This window comes from Crinia signifera, chromosome 8 (genome assembly GCF_055691185.1).
Source record: "Crinia signifera chromosome 8, ASM5569118v1, whole genome shotgun sequence".
In the NCBI taxonomy this organism is placed as follows: Eukaryota; Metazoa; Chordata; class Amphibia; order Anura; family Myobatrachidae; genus Crinia; species Crinia signifera.
Window position 1 is genome coordinate 124,263,831 of NC_139224.1, and position 17,943 is coordinate 124,281,773.

The 17,943-nt window shown below is 40.3% G+C and overlaps 1 long non-coding RNA gene across 1 annotated transcript; it reads left to right on the forward strand.

The window, feature by feature from the left end:
* Positions 1–449: 449 nt before the first annotated feature.
* On the forward strand, positions 450–13,991 carry LOC146027087 (uncharacterized). The gene is made up of 3 exons (XR_014454658.1): positions 450–534; positions 10,656–10,727; positions 13,854–13,991. It is a non-coding gene; the product is annotated as an uncharacterized LOC146027087 (long non-coding RNA).
* The last annotated feature ends 3,952 nt before the right edge of the window (positions 13,992–17,943 follow it).

Sequence of the window (17,943 nt, forward strand, 5' to 3'; positions counted from 1 at the left end):
GGGTGACACATAAACAGAGGACACACCACTGACAGGATTATATGCTACAATCACATGTCTACAGCAGTTCACGGTAGACACAGCATTAATCTCATGACCTTCTGGTCATACACCTATAAGGACACATAACACTCGTTATTATAACACAGCACCCCCATGGTCGACATGTAGTACGGCAACACTGTAGGCACCCGACCATCGACGGGACCCCAACACACAACATTCACAGTCACGTCCTACACACACATAACACGTCACCACACTCATACACACATTTTCACTACATTTGACACGAGTGATGAGGGAGACATGCGCACCCCTGAGTGGCCGTGCAAGCAGCGTTTCATGTTGTGTTATTGTTGTGTCGCCTAGGCAACCATCCCGCCTCCAGCCACATGATGCGGCTCAGCTGACTTCCCGAGCCCCGCTGACGTCACCCGCTGGGTGAGAGCGGGCGGAAGACGCACCGGGGGGGAAAGAAGTATGCTGCACCAAGGAGGAGGTGGCCAGGGCGGCGTTTGGCTTTTGGTTCAGGTATTTATTTCATTTTGTTTCACACTGCACTGTCTTGTTGTCGTTTGGCTTGAGAAAGGGGCGCAGCCCCGAAACGTTGCCTGTATGCACAATTAAACCCTCTTGGTTTTTGTACACCTTCACCTGAGTGCCGCCCGTCTCTGCTTCCTATATATATATATATATATATATATATAAATATATATATACACACACATACACTGCTCAAAAAATAAAGGGAACACTTAAACAACACAATGTAACTCCGAGTCAATCACACTTCTGTGAAATCAAACTGTCCACTTAGGAAGCAGCACTGATTGACAATCAATTTCACATGCTGTTGTGCAAATGGAATAGACAGGTGGAAATTATAGGCAATTAGCAACACACACTGCAGACCTATGCTTTCTGGCTGATGTTTTGGTCACTTTTGAAAGCTGGCGGTGCTTTCACTCTAGTGATAGCATGAGACAGAGTCTATAACCCACAAAAGTGGCTCAGTTAGTGCAGCTCATCCAGGATGGCACATCAATACCAGCTGTGGCAAGAAGGTTTGCTGTGTCTGTGAGCATAGTGTCAAGAGCATGGAGGTGCTACCAGGGGACAGGCCAGTACATCAGGAGACGTGGAGGAGAACGTAGGAGGGCAACAACCAAGCAGCAGGACCGCTACCTCCACCTTTGTGCAAGGAGAAATAGGAGGAGCACTGCCAGAGCCCTGCAAAATGATCTCCAGCAGGCCACAAATGTGCATGTGTCTACTCAAACGATCAGAAACAGACTCCATGAGGGTGGTATGAGGCCCTGACGTCCACAGGTGGGGGTTGTGCTTACAGCCCAACACCGTGCAGGACATTTGGCATTTTCCAGAGAACACCAAGATTAGCAAATTCACCACTGGTGCCCTGTGCTCTTCACAGATGAAAGCAGGTTCAAGTGAGCACATGTGACAGACGTGGCAGAGTCTGGAGATGCCAAGCAGAATGTTCTGCTGCCTGCAACATCCTCCAGCATGACCGGTTTGGCAGGTATCCTGACTGCCATTAGGTACCGAGATGAGATCCTCAGACCCCCTGTGAGACCATATGCTGGTGCGGTTGGCCCTGGGTTCCTCCTAATGCTAGACCTCATGTGGCTGGAGTGTGTCAGCAGTTCCTGCAAGATGAAAGCATTGATGCTATGGACTGGCCCACCCATTCCCCAGACCTAAATCCAATTAAGCACATATGGGACATCATGTCTCGCTCCATCCACCAATGCCACATTGCACCACAGACTGTCCAGGAGTTGGTGAATACTTTAGTCCAGGACTGGGAGGAGATCCCTCAGGAGACCATCCGCCACCTCATAAGGAGCATGCCCAGGTGTTGTAGGGAGGTCATACAGGCACATGGAGGCCACACACACTACTGAGCCTCATTTTGACTTGTTTTAAGGACATTACATCAAAATTGGATCAGCCTGTAGTGTGTTTTTCCACTTTAATTATGAGTGTGACTCCAAATCCAGACCTCCATGGGTTAATAAATTTGATTTCCATTGATCATTTTTGTGTGATTTTGTTGTAATCATATTCAACCATGTAAAGAACAAAGTATTTATTAAGAATATTTCATTCATTCAGATCTAGGATGTGTTATGTTAGTGTTCTCTTAATTTTTTGTTGAGCAATGTATATATATATATATATATATATATATATATATATATATATATATATAGATTGTCGAGTGGATCGGTACTCTCACTTGCCGTGTTGGCAGTGCTCCGGTGCCTCCTGAAGGAATGGATGATAGGAGACAAAGAAGGCAGTGGCACTCGGAGACTTCAATAAATGCAAAATACTTTATCCCAAATACATGGTGCAATAAAGGAACCAACGTTTCGGGGGTGCGTGTCCCCGTTTTCACTTGTTCTGCACCTTGAAAACAGGGGTCACACACCCCCGAAACGTCGGTTCCATTATTGCACCATGTATTTGGGATAAAGTAGTGTGCATTTATTGAAATCTCCGAGTGCCACTGCCTTCTTTGTCGCATATATATATATTAGGGCGGAGTGAAAAAACTGAAATTGAGAAATTCAAAATCGGCTAGTGTGGGAAAGTTGTGACTTGACCTGAATAAGAAACGTGCAAAAGCATTTTGATCTGAGTCAACATCTTCTGTTCTGGCAAGAGGCCTGAAGTTTCACTTTTTAGGTGAAAATGACGAAACCTATGAAGATGCTCCAATCTAGTTATAATTATGTCAGGATGTCTTAGAGTGGTTCATTAATATACTTTAGCATAGTAAAAAATAGTACGAGCTTGTCCTAGTGCAAAGTGACTGACTGGCGGGAGAAAAAATCCCTAATAATTGACCCATTTTCATGGTCACAATTGTGAATATTGTGTGTTTTCTCCTGAACGTGTTTATAATAGAAGAAGCACAAATACTCTAAATGGAATTTCATTGACACTGTGTGAAATATAACACTGCATAATAGCCCTTAATCAGACCTGATCGCAGTACAAATTTGTTCTCAAAATGGGCAAAACAAATGCTGCATTGCAGGTGGGGCAGATGTAACGTGCTGAGAGAGTTAAATTTGGGTGGGGTGTGTTGAAACTGAAATCTAAATTGCAGTGTAAAAATAATGCAGCAGGTATTTACCCTGCACAGAAACAAAATAACTCAACACAAATCTAAAGGTGGCCATACATCTACAGATCGATTGTCAGATCTGGCTGGTTGGAACAAATACCTGGTAATATCTGAATTACAGTTTTTGGCAGTTTTCCAGCATTTCAAAGCAAAGTGCTCTCATCCATTACCAGTATTTTGTTCCAAACAGACAGATCGGACAATAAATCTGTAGATGTATGGCCACATTAACTCCCTCTGCACATGTTACATCTGCCCCACCTGCAGCTGCATTACAGCATATAATTATGCCAAAGATAAGCCAATATATTAACAGTTAAATACATTAAAGTGCATTATGCTGTAATAAGTATTGCTGATCAATCCTGCCTAGCAGGGCTGTCTTTTTGTATGGGCTTAATGGGCACTTGCCCAGGGGCCCCAGGCGTATAATGGCTCTATGTTGATAGCTGAGGATCCCCTTTTTCTAGGGATACCAGAATTTTGAAAATCGGCCCTGGGGAACTGCAGATATCCAACTTCAAAGCAGCAGTCCACATCCGACCTGTTAATTACAATTTCCAGTCATATTTCTCAGGTTCTCTCTGACACTAGCGGCTTGTCTCTATCATGCCCAGAACCAGAGATATCAGCCTTCAAGCAGCCGGTCCCTGCTCCAGCTCCAAACGTCTGGTGTAGTTTTATATTTTTGTCAATGGATTGCTCTGGCTCCTGATCTCTGATACCCAAGTTCCCAGCACCTCCTGAAAGTTGGGACTCTAGGTTTTTATACTAGGCTAAGAAATCTATTTCCAGATAATGGGGATATCTGCAGTCAAACAAGCTGCCCTTCCACCGGAAAATGACGAATATTAAGCCCACTCCATTAACCAACCCTCCTCTGCGTATAAAACACCCCCTACCTCCCTGGAAGTCATTTACAAGGGACCCTTCATACAGCTCAGTGCCCCTTTCCACACGTTAGTGTTCACCCTCCCACCACCTGTGCAGTAAAGGAGTAATTAGCAGAAGTTACTGCTCCAGGTCCTACATGTTGAATGGAAGATAGAGCACCCCTGCCACCCGTGGGACATCAAAGCTGCTGCTGATACCACCCCCCACCCCTAGGAGGGGAGAATGGGTAAGGGCCCCAGTGCATTGCTTTGCCCAGGTGCCCACACTGCTGTTAAGACGGCCCTGCTGCCTAGAAATGAACACAGTGATTGGCATATATGTACTGCTGGACACCACTCATAGAATGATTAACCTGTTATTTTTTGAATCAATGTTCTTGTTTTTTTTCCCCATAACATTAGATGTATTTGTTTATTTATTTATTTATTTACAGTTTCTTATATATCGCAGCAGTTTCTGTTGCGCTTTACAATAGTAGACAGTGATAAAACAAACTGGGTAATGACAGACAGACTTGGGGGTTAGAGGGCCCTGCTGCAAGCTTACAATTTATTACATCATAATACACTTCAACGTATTTAACAGTTAATATATTGGCTTATCTTTGGCATAATTATATGCTGTAATGCAGCCCAATCATGTTCCCAGTATAGGGGATGCAACACTGTTTTTCTGTCAATAAACAGAAGTGATATGTAAAATGATACATTAGACAGTTTACACTTACTTGTAATACTTATTGTAACAGTTACTGTTTTTCAATAACAGACTGCAACAGTTATTTCTTATTTATATACACAGGATTGTCTATCTTTGTATATGCACTGCAAAGAGAGCAGCATAAATCCAATTTCATGTATTTCAGTGACACTGTGTGAAATATAACACTGCATAATGGCCCTTAATCAGACCTGATCGCAGTACAAATTTGTTCTCAAAATGGGCAAAAAAATGCTGGACTGCAGGTGGGGTAGATGTAACATGTGCAGAGAGATTTAAGGTGGCCATATATCTACAGATTTATTGTCCGATCTGTCTGGTTGGAACAAAATCCTGGTAAAAGATGAGAGCAAATGACAGTTGACCATTTGCTTTGAAATGCTGAAAAACTGTCATTCAGATATTACCAGCTGTTTGTTCCAACCGGCCCAATCTGACAATCGATCTGTAGATGTATGGCCACCTTTAGATTTGTGTGAGTTATTTTGTTTCTGTGCAAGGTACTGTAAATACCGGCTGCATTATTTTTACACTGTAATTTAGATTTCAGTTGCAACACACCCCACCCAAATTTAACTCTCTCAGCACGTTACATCTGCCCCACCTGCAATGCAGCATTTGTTTTGCCCATTTTGAGAACAAATTTGTACTGCGATCAGGTCTGATTAAGGGCTATTATGCAGTGTTATATTTCACACAGTGTCACCGAAATTCCATTTAGAGTATTTGTGCTTCTTCTATTATAAACACGTTCAGGAGAAAACACACAATATTCACAATTGTGACCATGAAAATGGGTCAATTATTAGGGATTTTTTCTCCCGCCAAAGTCAGTCACTTTGCACTAGGACAAGCTCGTACTCTCTTTTACTATGCTAAAGTATATTAATGAACCACTCTAAGACATCCTGACATAATTTTAACTAGATCGGAGCATCTTCATAGTTTTCGTCATTTTCACCAAAAAAGTGAAACTTCAGGCCTCTTGCCAGAACAGAAGATGTTGACTCAGATCAAAATGTTTTTGCACGTTTCTTATTCAAGTCAAGTCACAACTTTTCCACACTAGCCGATTTTGAATTTCTCAATTTCAGTTTTTTCACTCCGCCCTAATATATATATATATATATATATATATATACATATACAAAGATGGGCAACAGGACTTAGTGGTACTTAATCTTTCGTCCTATATACCCACAGAAAATGAACTACATGTACTAAGCAAAGGATTATCCTTTGTAGAAACGTACAAACAAAGGGACTTTGACTGTGAGGTCGAGTTGTATAAATTTCATCGTCAACTCTGTTTAAAAGATTTCTTTTTGAAACACCCCTCTGATAAAGTACAGGTGAAAACTCCATTTAAACCCAAAAGTTTATTCGACTCCCATGCACTAATGCGTCGATTGACACCTTCATGAGGCTCATTAGACGTGACATTATGCCGGTACTTAAATCAAAGAAAAAGAGATTTTATGATCTCACTATGGAAGAGAATGTTGTCATGCCATTCTCTATTGGCCTACATGAGGCTTGGATGTTGTTATTTTAATACACTGAATTTTTGCAAGTTACTATTGCGTCCTGTGCTGGTTTTATCCTTGAGGAGGAGGAGTTTCCCCCAAACCTTCTGGATGTATATTCCCTACAATATTGATGACCGGGCACAGACATTTGATCTATAGGCATTGTGCAGTATATATATATATATAAAATCACATGATATCAGCATCACTCCGGTCTTGATGATATAGTATTAAATAAACTAGACTGCAAACATGGATCCTGCAACGTTTCAACTCCTTTAATGGAGTTTTTGTCAAGCCAAAACTGCATTAAAGGAGTTGAAACGTTGCAGGATCCATGGTTGCAGTCTCCTTTATTTAATACCATATCATCAAGACAGGAGTGACACTGATATCGTGTGAGCAAGCTCCTCGTGCTAATTTCAGAAGGCACCCGGCAATTAAAACCTCATGGACTTTCTGAGTGCCGACCATACCTACTGCTATTGCCTCATTATAGGTTCCTCCCCTATTATAAGATGGGGTCGATGATCAGCAGTATACTGATTTCTTCACACTTGCCTACTTTTTCCAGATTTCAGTAGTCTCCAGGTGGTTTTGGTAGTTTTGGCATTTGACAGTATGCCACGTCTGTGAGCAATGAAGTATTTCAATAACATATTTCAGGACGTGGGCATTTCTTCGTAGCCTTCCTTCAATTCTCAGAGACAATGCATACCTGCAATCTTTTATAGTGAGTCTTGGGTCACTCCTTGGGCAATGGTCTCTCCAGTTATTAGGAGTTCTACATACAGACAGAGCCGAATTTCCCATTAGGCACGTGAGGCACCGGCCTAGGGGCGGCACATGTTTGGGGGCGGCACTTGGATGCCTGTGATAGTACTGTCAGCCCAAAATGTACCAATAACTGCAAAATATCCACTGTACTGTACTATATTCCATCTTAAATAGAGTGTAAATGGATAGGACATGCAGATACTGCCCCTATAAACTGTCCTACTTAGTAAACATTATTGTTGTGCCTAGGGGCGCCCTCATCCCTAAATCCGCCCCTGCATACAGAGCACAACAATTTATAATGACATATAGTAAGCAGGGGAGTGTTCATGTGAACCATTGATCCAGTTCACATAGGACATAGCAGAGCTCATTGAAGGGTTAAAAATAAGACTGAGAACATACTGTAGATATTCGTATATATTTAGAGTAGTTTAACTGAGGTAACCTGACAGCACTAAATGCAGCAGATGGCTGAAAAATCCCAGCAGAAAATTGTTGCAAAATTTCATGACAAATTGTAAAGACTTAAAACTGCTTAAGAAAAGCATAAATACCAACTAGACCTATGCAAATTTCCAGGAAAACACAAAATAAATGCTTAACATAGCAGCTGTTTTTAACTCAGTTGCCAACAAGGAATGAATAAGACAGAAAATCCAAACTGATGTTATGGCGATGGAATGTCAAATCTTGTCCTACTTTAACCGACAGTACTGCATTGCACATGTTGCACATAATAGTCTTGTACTTTACTTAGTAATATGGTAAGCATGAATAATAATAATAATAATAATAATAATAATAATAATAATAATAATAACAATAATAATAATAATATCTAAACTGATAAACTCTAAGCTTTACAGCTGAATTGTTACTGATAACACAGGCAATAAATAATTGACTTTTAGCCATCAATATAATGAAATATTTGAATTGATATATTTCAGTGTACGTAACCTGATAGCAAATACCAATGTGCAGTTTTAAAGGATGTCAAGTAAAACCTCCTGTATAACATAATGAAGTTTTATACAATGACATGCAGTAGTATATACTGTAGGAAGGCAGATTACAGTATTACTAGAAATTACAATAATATTTCATAAATTCACATTACGGAGGTGGTTCTGGTTGACCCACAAAGCTGCGAAATTTACAACATGTGAATGGAAGTTTAGCATAAACCTCCATTTGCAGGCTTGCGTGCGGGGGCCAAATCATTCGATAGTCACCGACCATCGAATGATTTTGCAAGTGCTCACAGATCTAAGACACATCTCTGGGGTCTTAGATCTGCAAGCAGCCTGTTCTCGCTGACGTCAGTTGCCTGCCCCCCACATTTGCGTCACAGGTAAATTTCCATGGCAACGCCCAGCATTTTCATGGGAAAGCTCATGAAATGCTGGGTGTTCCCATGGGTACAAAGACAGCCCACCTTCCAACGCCCTCCACCCACACTGCTGTGTTGTGCGAGCTGCCGGCGAATAATACATTTTAATCAATACTTGGGGCGACTCCCCATCATGCGAGAGACAGCAGTTGCAGTTTTGTCTAAAATTTGCAACTGAACCTGAATCAGGCTCATAGAGCTCACAGCAAAGAAGGTCTGGCAAAAACTCACGGTTACATATCTGGGCTGTTTTTTACCCTTGTTTAAAAGATTTGTCAACTGTAAAGAAGTGATAAACTTATGGCCTGAACATACTATAACACCCATGGTATGGTCGATATAATTACTGATATCAGCCGTGCCGCTGGTGGACTGACTATATTGTATACACAATGGACAATATGGTCAACTATATCATCCAGTGACATCACTCATGGCCACTGAACATGCAGGACATTGGCCACATACAGGTATGCCATCAGAAGTTGTGGGGCCCAGGACTGAAAAATAAGCAGGGCCCTCTTCCCTTTCTTGCACATCTGGAATGCCTTGTAAATCCTGTGTCTCCAGCACTGGCCGCACTACTCAACCTCAACATTGCTTCAAGGGAAACGTGACCTTTGTTTATGAAAAATTATATTTCATAAACTCCAGTCCTTGGCCCCCTGTCTGACTGGGCCCGGAACTGGAGACCCTTGAAATGTCCCCCCCCCCCCCCGATGGCTGCCCTGGCTATAAATTGACCCACATGTTACGACTACTATGGGGAGCAATATTGAGTGTGTACACTACACATTTAAATAAAAAATATATATAATCCTAAGTGTTTTTTAATTATATAGTGTGTATAGGGATTAACCAAAGCTTGTATTACTACAATCAGTGATGTAACTATAGAGGGTGCTGTAGATGCAACTGCTATGGGGTCTGGCGGGTTGGGGGGCCTGGGGGCCCAGCAGGCAACCTCCTGCACCCTTTTTCTTTTTCAATATTGCTGCACTGATGTCCAGTGACCTCCTCCAACCCCTGCAGCCACCAGCCTGCTTGGGTTGGAGTCAGAGCAGAGACCCGCCGATGTCAGAGCACAAAACACCCATCACCCACGACATCTAGAGAGAGCAATAATATGATTGATAACAACAATGTAGATAAAAAATATGCCACAGATCTGTGTGGTATAAGTTAACATATGTATCATATATCATTCAAGTGTATAGTCTGGAACTTGATCCTTAGAGAAGATGTGCTCCCAGTTAGTGTGACCCACAGAGATTTCCCCCTGTACTCCAGTAAGCCAGTCTTACCCTGGTGTCACGTGTTTGTTTGCAGCACAAGCCATTGAGAGTGCCCAGAAAGGTAAATAAAGCAGTGTACAGTAATTCAAATATTAATGTATTATTTAGATAGCTTTCATTGTGAAGTCCCTCACATATACACACTGGGTACTTGTGTAGTTTCACGGCGCCAGCATGGCGCCGTGCGTCTGAGTCCCCTTGTGGGGCTCGCTTCGCTCGCCCATGCTGCGGGCTCGGTGGTTTGCTATGCTCGCCACGCTATTTAAAATCAACTCCATGCCAACATGGATAGTGGAGGTATGAACTATCCATGTTGGCATGGAGTTAAGTTACTTTTTTTAACATAGTTTGTGGCGAGCGTAGAACCCGGAAGTAGCTGGCGCCGTGAAACTACACAAGTACCACACACTGTTATACTGGGCCTATTTTAGACCTGATCGCAAGGTACATTTTGTTTGTAAATGGACAAACCCATGTGCACTGCAGGTGGGGCAAATGTAACATGTGCAGTTCATGTATGTGTGTGTTCCAACGGAAATAATGCAGCCAATATTTACCCTGCACAAAAATGTAAAAAAAAACCTAAAATCTAACTCTCTCTGCACATGTTACATCTGCCCCACCTGCAGTGCAGCATGGTTTATTTTGTAGTTACTAGCTTTTTTGCTTTATGTACAAACATGATTTTGGCCCAAAGTGTCCATGTGGGCCCCTTCACTCTCAGTTCCCTAAGAGGTAGACTGGACACCCAATCTTTGAATCTTTGGTTGAAATCAGTTCTTTATTCCATATAGTTCTGGACCTGGCCAGTAAGAACTTGAACCTTTGTTTGGAGACTCAATATAACCATTATTACTGGGTTAATGCAGAATCTCCTGTTGCAGACATCATGGCTAAAGTTGGATCAGAGCAGATGTCAAAATCCCTCATTTGGAATGGATCAAGAACCAGCAAAGGTAAGTGCAAGCAGAAATGGAAGCCAAAGTCATGACAAGTAAATCAGATAAAGATGTAGTCAAGGAAAAAGGGGCTGGAGTTTCTGTAAGCTGGGAAACTGAGGTTAGTTAAACAGGAATCTAGAACTAACCTCCGGGATAGGTGCGTGGCATACAAAACTCACGGGTCATTATATAGCCCACCAATATCACCAATTGCCAACTTTCTCCATCTGATCAAGATGGGCAAAACCGGTAATGCTACAACCTCCGCTCGACTGGAAATCTTGTGCCCTTAAAAACCTATCCCTAGACACTAATATTGTCATTAAATGTGCCGACAAGGGGGGGGATAGTTCTGATGGACCGTGAGTTCTATGTGAATGAGGCATATAAATTGTTGAATGATGAGGTCTCATACAAGAGATTGGGGAACAATCCCACTAAAGTGTATATAGAAGAGTTGTATACTTTGTTGAAAAGGGGGAAAGACCAAAAGGTTATTACCCTAGATGAATTTAACTACTTGTATAATACTGCACCTTACTATGCAACCTTCTATCACTTACCAAAAGTGCACAAAGACCCGCTAGCACCACCTGGGCGACCAATTATCGCCGGAATAGGGTCTTTAACATCGAGAGTTTCTGAGTACGTCGATGTGTTCATCAAGAGATATGTTCCAAAACTCGAATCATATGTGAGAGATTCCACACATCTTTTACAAATTTTAAAAGATGTGAAATGGGAAGCTGGTTTCAGGTGGGTCACGATTGATGTCGCCTCCCTGTACACCTCGATACCCCATAAAAAAGGGATCGAGGTGATCCGGGGTGTGCTCAGTGGTGACCCAGATATTTCCGATGAAAAAAGGGATTTTATCTGTGATTGTTTGGCTTTTGTTTTGGATCATAATTATTTTGAGTTCTTGGATGAATGGTTTGTCCAGGTTTGGGGTACGGCGATGGGGACGATTTGTGCCCCAAGCCTGGCAAACCTTTACATGGGTGACTGGGAAACCACCACCCTGGTCGGTTCGAAAAAAGATAACATAAAGATGTTTAAACGGTACATTGATGATATCTTAATTGTTTGGGGGGGAGGAGACTCCGATTTTACAACTTTCATGGAGGAATTAAACTCCAATCAGTATAATCTTAAATTCACCTCAAACATTCAACCGACCAAAATAGAATTCTTGGATTTGATGATCAGTGTTGAAAATTTCCCGGAGATCACTAATATAGAAACTTCCACGTACTTCAAGAAAGTAGACAGTAATAGTTATTTAGAGTATTCTAGCTGTCACTTGGAGTCGTGGAAAAATAACATCCCCTTCTCCCAATTCTTACGTCTTAGACGCAATTGTACGAATATGGTCACCTTTGATGAGCAAGCTGAAATATATGTAACAAGGTTTAGAGAACGGGGTTATCCACCCAGCTTGGTTCAGTCTGTACTGATGAGAGCTAAATCAGGGGACCGGGATGAAATTCTTAAGTACAAAAAGAAAGGGGAGATAAAAGAGTCAGATAAGGTGGATTGTCTATTTGTAACAAAATATAATGACAAACAGAAGGAAATCAGGCAAATTATGGAACGTAATTGGCACATTTTAAAATTAGATCCGATTCTACAGGGACATCTTGAAGATAAACCCAGAATTGTGTATAAGAGATCTAATACAATAAAATCAATGGTGGCAAAGAGCCAGCTTGAGAATCCCAGGAATACCCAGACACTAGAAATATGCTTGACATAAAAGGTTGTTATCCCTGTGGAAAATGTAAAGTTTGTACGCATATTGATAAGGGGTCAATAATTAAAGACAATATGCGTATAAAACAATTTATTAACTGTAATTCTGTATTTGTCGTATATATGTTAACCTGTGGCTGCGGGCAGGTTTATATTGGAAAGACCAAACGGATGTTAAAAATCCGAGTTTTGGAACATATAAGGAATATCAAAAATAATGTCTTGAATCATAGTGTCCCGCGCCACTTTAAATTATTCCATAACAGTGATCCTGCGAGCCTAAAAGTGAAAGGCATTGAAATGGTGTTCCCTAACAGAAGAGGGGGTGATAGAGATCAGGATCTGATTAAAAGGGAAACCTTTTGGATTCTAAATCTCAACACACTAGCTCCGGTAGGGTTAAACGAGGGGTATGAAATAACTCCATTTTTAAAAGTATGAAATTTACATGTTTATATATACATTTGATGTCTTTTTAAAAGAAACTGAAAAATTTAGTTTTTCACGTTTTTTTATGTTTTTTAAATATGCACATTTTGCACTTTATGTACCATATAATGATTGTAATTATGTATGATTGTACTATGAAGGCAAAAGCAAATGTTGGAAACATACAGAGAGCCAGCAATTATGAGTTTTGTGCGCTGACTTTTCTCTAAAATCATCCTGTCAGCAGCGCTTACAGTGAAAAAGACGCTACCCATGTTTAACATAGAAACATGGAGATTGGCTAAGTGACCAGTCCATCAAGCGATAGAAGTGATTCTATTGGTTAGCGCCTTATCCCTTTGAGTTCAGTGAGAGAGAACTCTTGTGGACGGAGCTTCAAGGCACGTCGTAGATACCCATGCCTTAGGGCTGAGTTCTGATAGGACAATAGTATTGTCAATCATAGTGGCGGCCTATGGATTGGCTGGCTACTTTTAAGCAATGTTTGTTGAGAGACAGTGTATCTATTGGCTGATGCCGATGCCTGTCATCCTTGTGTTTAAGCTCATTGGATGTTTCCAGCTTTTTCTATGGGTCAGCGAGCGCACCTAGACCACGCCCTCTGACGAAGTGTTATCACGAAACGCGTAGGGGCGTGGCTACGGTGACGCTCGCTGTCTGCTCCAGGCTGTCCTCCCTCCGTCTGTCCTCAGAAGGACCCGGCACGCTGTGTATCCCCTAAAGAGAAGCAGCGTGGGCCGCGTGTATCCTGACTGTGCTCCGGATGGTGTGCTGAACCTGCCTGGTAACATTTCTAAAATCTTGTGGTATCCAGCCCACTGCCGATGTATTATTTGGTACGAGCATTTCCTATGACTTGTACTCTGTGCTGTGTGCCTTTTAAATATTAAATTGTTTTATGCACTATGGAGCGCCCCTCTGTTCCTCTTTTCTGCCTAGATATCCATTGCTCCTGAGGATCCCGGGAGTCTCCTTTCTGAGGGTGCTGCAGTCCATATATTCTGGGACTTGGTGAACTTTATGACCCATTGAACTATTGGTCTATTATTTGCTGGACTGAGATCTATTTGTTAGCGCTGATATCCTTCATATATCTTTGTTATATATACATACATTCATAAATATATGTACACAAATAAATAAGTAAATAAGTCAGTAAGTAAGTAAGTAAGTGAAAAGCAAATAAGACAATGCATACACCTGGTAATGGATGATATCTAAAATATACTTTCATTTACATTTAACTCAATCATTGTAGGGTGCCATAGATTTCTAGTGATATATTTCAGACTGTGGGAAGCCTATTAGGCAAAATAACAGTATTTAAACTTGGGAGGCCGCCTCTGTATTATAGCAGTATCCTTCCAAAGCATTATACACCCTATTGAATGAAAACACTTGTTCAAGTTCAAGCTGTTTGGATTTCTTGTTCACTCAATAGTATGTCAAAACAGGGCACTGAATGGTTCATGTAGCAGAATGGTCACTTGCCTAAACTGTTCCTTCTACTCTACTGCTTATGGTGCGGCAGAAAAATTTCCAACACATTTCGAAAGCAACATAATGCTTTGATATGGGCAACACTGCCATAACAGGCTGCAATAGGGAATTTATATTTTATTCTTCTTTTCAGTGTACATAAAAATCCCAGCTTAGTCCTTTTTGTCTTTAAGAGTCTTTGAACCTTTTCAAGCTATTTTGCAAGGCTCTCTATACTTTCTCTGTGGTGTGCATTCCCTGTTAAAGCGGTCAATGCCGCAATAAGACCACTAGCAAAACTGAGTGTTTTAAAGAGGGACCACACAGCTTTAGCACCATTTACATATATTAGAACACAGCCACCAAGATATATTAAAGAAACTTTTTGTGTATATATATACTTTTTGCCTTTACCATTTTCTACAGCATACCAGTACCTGGAAGACACATTTGTATTGATACGTCCTATAAATGTACACAGAATCCCAATAACTAGGGAAATGGTCTTCAGACGTTCACAAAAAGCACACACCCTAAAGTAGACAACCTTGAGCTCAAAGAGAGCATGGCCAAAGTCGGACTGCTCAGTTCATTTTCCAGCTCAGTAGCTGTAGTAATCCAGCCGAGCCAGCTGCTAACAAGATTGGGTCTGAAGTTTACCTCCACAATGAGATAATCAGATTACCAGCAACAAAGATCAAATGACGACCCAGCTTTGGAGCAAGTTCAGCAGGCCCTTGATATCACTGTGTGGTCCTTGAGACTTGATTAAAAAAAATTAAATGGCAAAACTTTACCTCAATATTTTGCATCCGTGACTTGGTGTTTCTTTTAGAAGCTATTCCTTGGCTTTATTCCGTTGCCTTTAAAAGCAAGATCTACCATAGGATTTATGTGGAGGATACTCCTGCTGTGTTCTTACTGCTAAGCCCGGATTTCTGTCAATTGTAAGGAAATATTAATGTACATTTTTTTTAAAGATGAAGAAGCGAGTAGAGAGATTGAGAATTTGTTCTTGATTTTGTTGTCTCGTGATACAGTTTTGTATTTCAATATTCCATTTACTTAGGGATCCATATTTGTTTACCAAATTATAGCTCTTACAAAAGTTGCTATTTTAGTTACCTTATCATAGCTATTTCTGAAGTAAAGGGGATTATTCGGAGGCATACAAATGGGATTGTCTCACAGCAGATGGTGCGCACTGCTTCACCTTTGAGAAAAGTTAATTAAGCCAAGCATATTGTGTCCATAGAGAGAAATATGTAGATGAATATTGAGCAATCAAACTCAGTGTCTCCTTTTTTCATGCCTTTGCAATAGGACACTGAATCCCATTGAAGAAGAATTATGTACAGAATCAAATTAATTCACGTCCAACTTTTCTCTCTTCCCACGTTTAAACAGGGGAACACACCAGGCTCTTCAGAAGTTTTGTCCACAATCAATGAGCCACGCTGCTGTGTCCACTAAATTAAATGAATCAGTGCAGAAAAAAATCTCTTGAGGGATATTAAAAGATTCAAATACTGTTTAATTCAAATCCTTCCGCGGGTCTTTTCAAACCTCCTTTTGCAGAGCACTGTTGCAGTAATATAGTAGTACAGTACTCGTTGTACAGTCTCAGAACAAAATAAAAATGTTTCCTTGTGAACATTTTAGAAATCATGCTTATTTTCTTTGAAATTTAACAAATTATTTATTTTTGGATTTTACGCAAATGTAATGGATGGAGATAAACTCATAGCAAAAAAAAAAATGCATATAAATAAAATTACTGTAATGGATGAAGATAAAAGGACAGATCAAAGTTTTTAATTTAACTTTTTATTTTTTAAATTTTCTTTTTTTATAGGCATTATTTTAACATTTAAAACCTGGTTTCGGTTTAATAGCATGTCTTTGTATAACAATGTGCTAAAAATATTGTTGCGAAACACAATTTTGAATGACACTTCATAATACATACTGAAAAGAACTTTGTGTAAAAAGATTACAGAATAAAAAACATTTCCTTTAAGCTTGTTCTTTCACTCTTACATGCAAACAAATTGTTAGCATTGAAATATCAACAAATATTTTGCCTTTCTTTCTCAATTACGCGAATTGCCAAAGGTATTACAAAAATATGTGTGTCAATAAAAGGAGGTAGTAAAAAAAGGGTAAAGCAGAAACAGAATAAAAAATACAAAAGACTAATGGGGCCTACACACGTGGCGATTTAGGGGTATTTTCAAAGCTATCTAACTAGATCGCTTAGAAAAGGCCCTTACATCACTCCGTGTGTAGGGGCCATAGCGATAGCTATGCGCGGCCCGCGCATCGCTATCTGATGATTAATATCCAGCATGCTGGCCAGGGTCAGTGTTCTCACCGGAGAACACTGGCCCTGACACATCACACAGTACACAGTGCTGACACATCACTGTGTGCTGAGCGATTTTGCTGAGCGTTTTGAATGATCTAGTATTGCTCAGAATGCTCGGCAAATCTCTACATGTGTAGGCCCCATGAAGTAGCAACTTATGAGTTGCAAATTAATAAGGCACAAGTATAGACAAAGATTTACGTTGTGTCTATAATTCTGCTGGGATTTACTTGTGGCATTTGCATTTGGGTGCTCTAACTTTTGGAATACAAATATAATTGTATGTACAAATATAATACATACAAATATAATACATACAAATATAATTGTATGTAAATAAATATGTGATTTTTTTTATTTTTAGAATGAGATTAAATGGGTGGAGACAATGAAATTAAAGAAATAAGGTTTTGTGTGAAGTGTGCAATCAGACATGTTCTCTGTATCCCTGACACAGGGACTTAATATCAGGTCACCTACAATTAATACAATTGACCGATAATAATAAAGTAACGGATGGCCTTTTACCTTCAAATTGTGTGTTAATAAAGATATTATTAAAAAATTGTTTCGGTCCGGCAGGACCACGTGGATGAGGAGTGCATCCCAGCAGAACTGATTTCTTTTTTTTCTTACTTTGTATAATTCATATTCTTAAATCAGTCGATAGCACCCACAATCTGAGAGGAATATTATATATAAAAATCCTCTCTGTTTGAACAGAAATTGGACATCCACGGGATTATACTCCGAGTACATCACTTGGTGCGGGTCAACTTGTCTGTGTGTGTGTAGATCTGGTACTTTGTCAGAGAACATTTCTAGGTTCACTATAACGCATGTAATAACAAGATTCTAACACAAAAAAAGACACATAACAAAAACAGAACATATTTTCCATAATTCTAATTAATAAATTAAGCATGAACAAGGCTAAGCTGAGTAACAGTTCAGAAGTTTAAATAAGTGAAATTAAAAGTATGATGACAAAAAGTGGTTAAATGTGAGATGATGACAACGTTGTATGGCACACTTGTTCTGAGTTTTCCACCTGGCTGCATAGCTCGTTGCATTTTTATTAGAGATGTGCAGTTCAGGTCTCTAGAAATCCAAAACCATCACCAATTTTGTGGATCCAAATCAAACCAAACTAAAAATCATGTGCACATCACCTGGAGACAT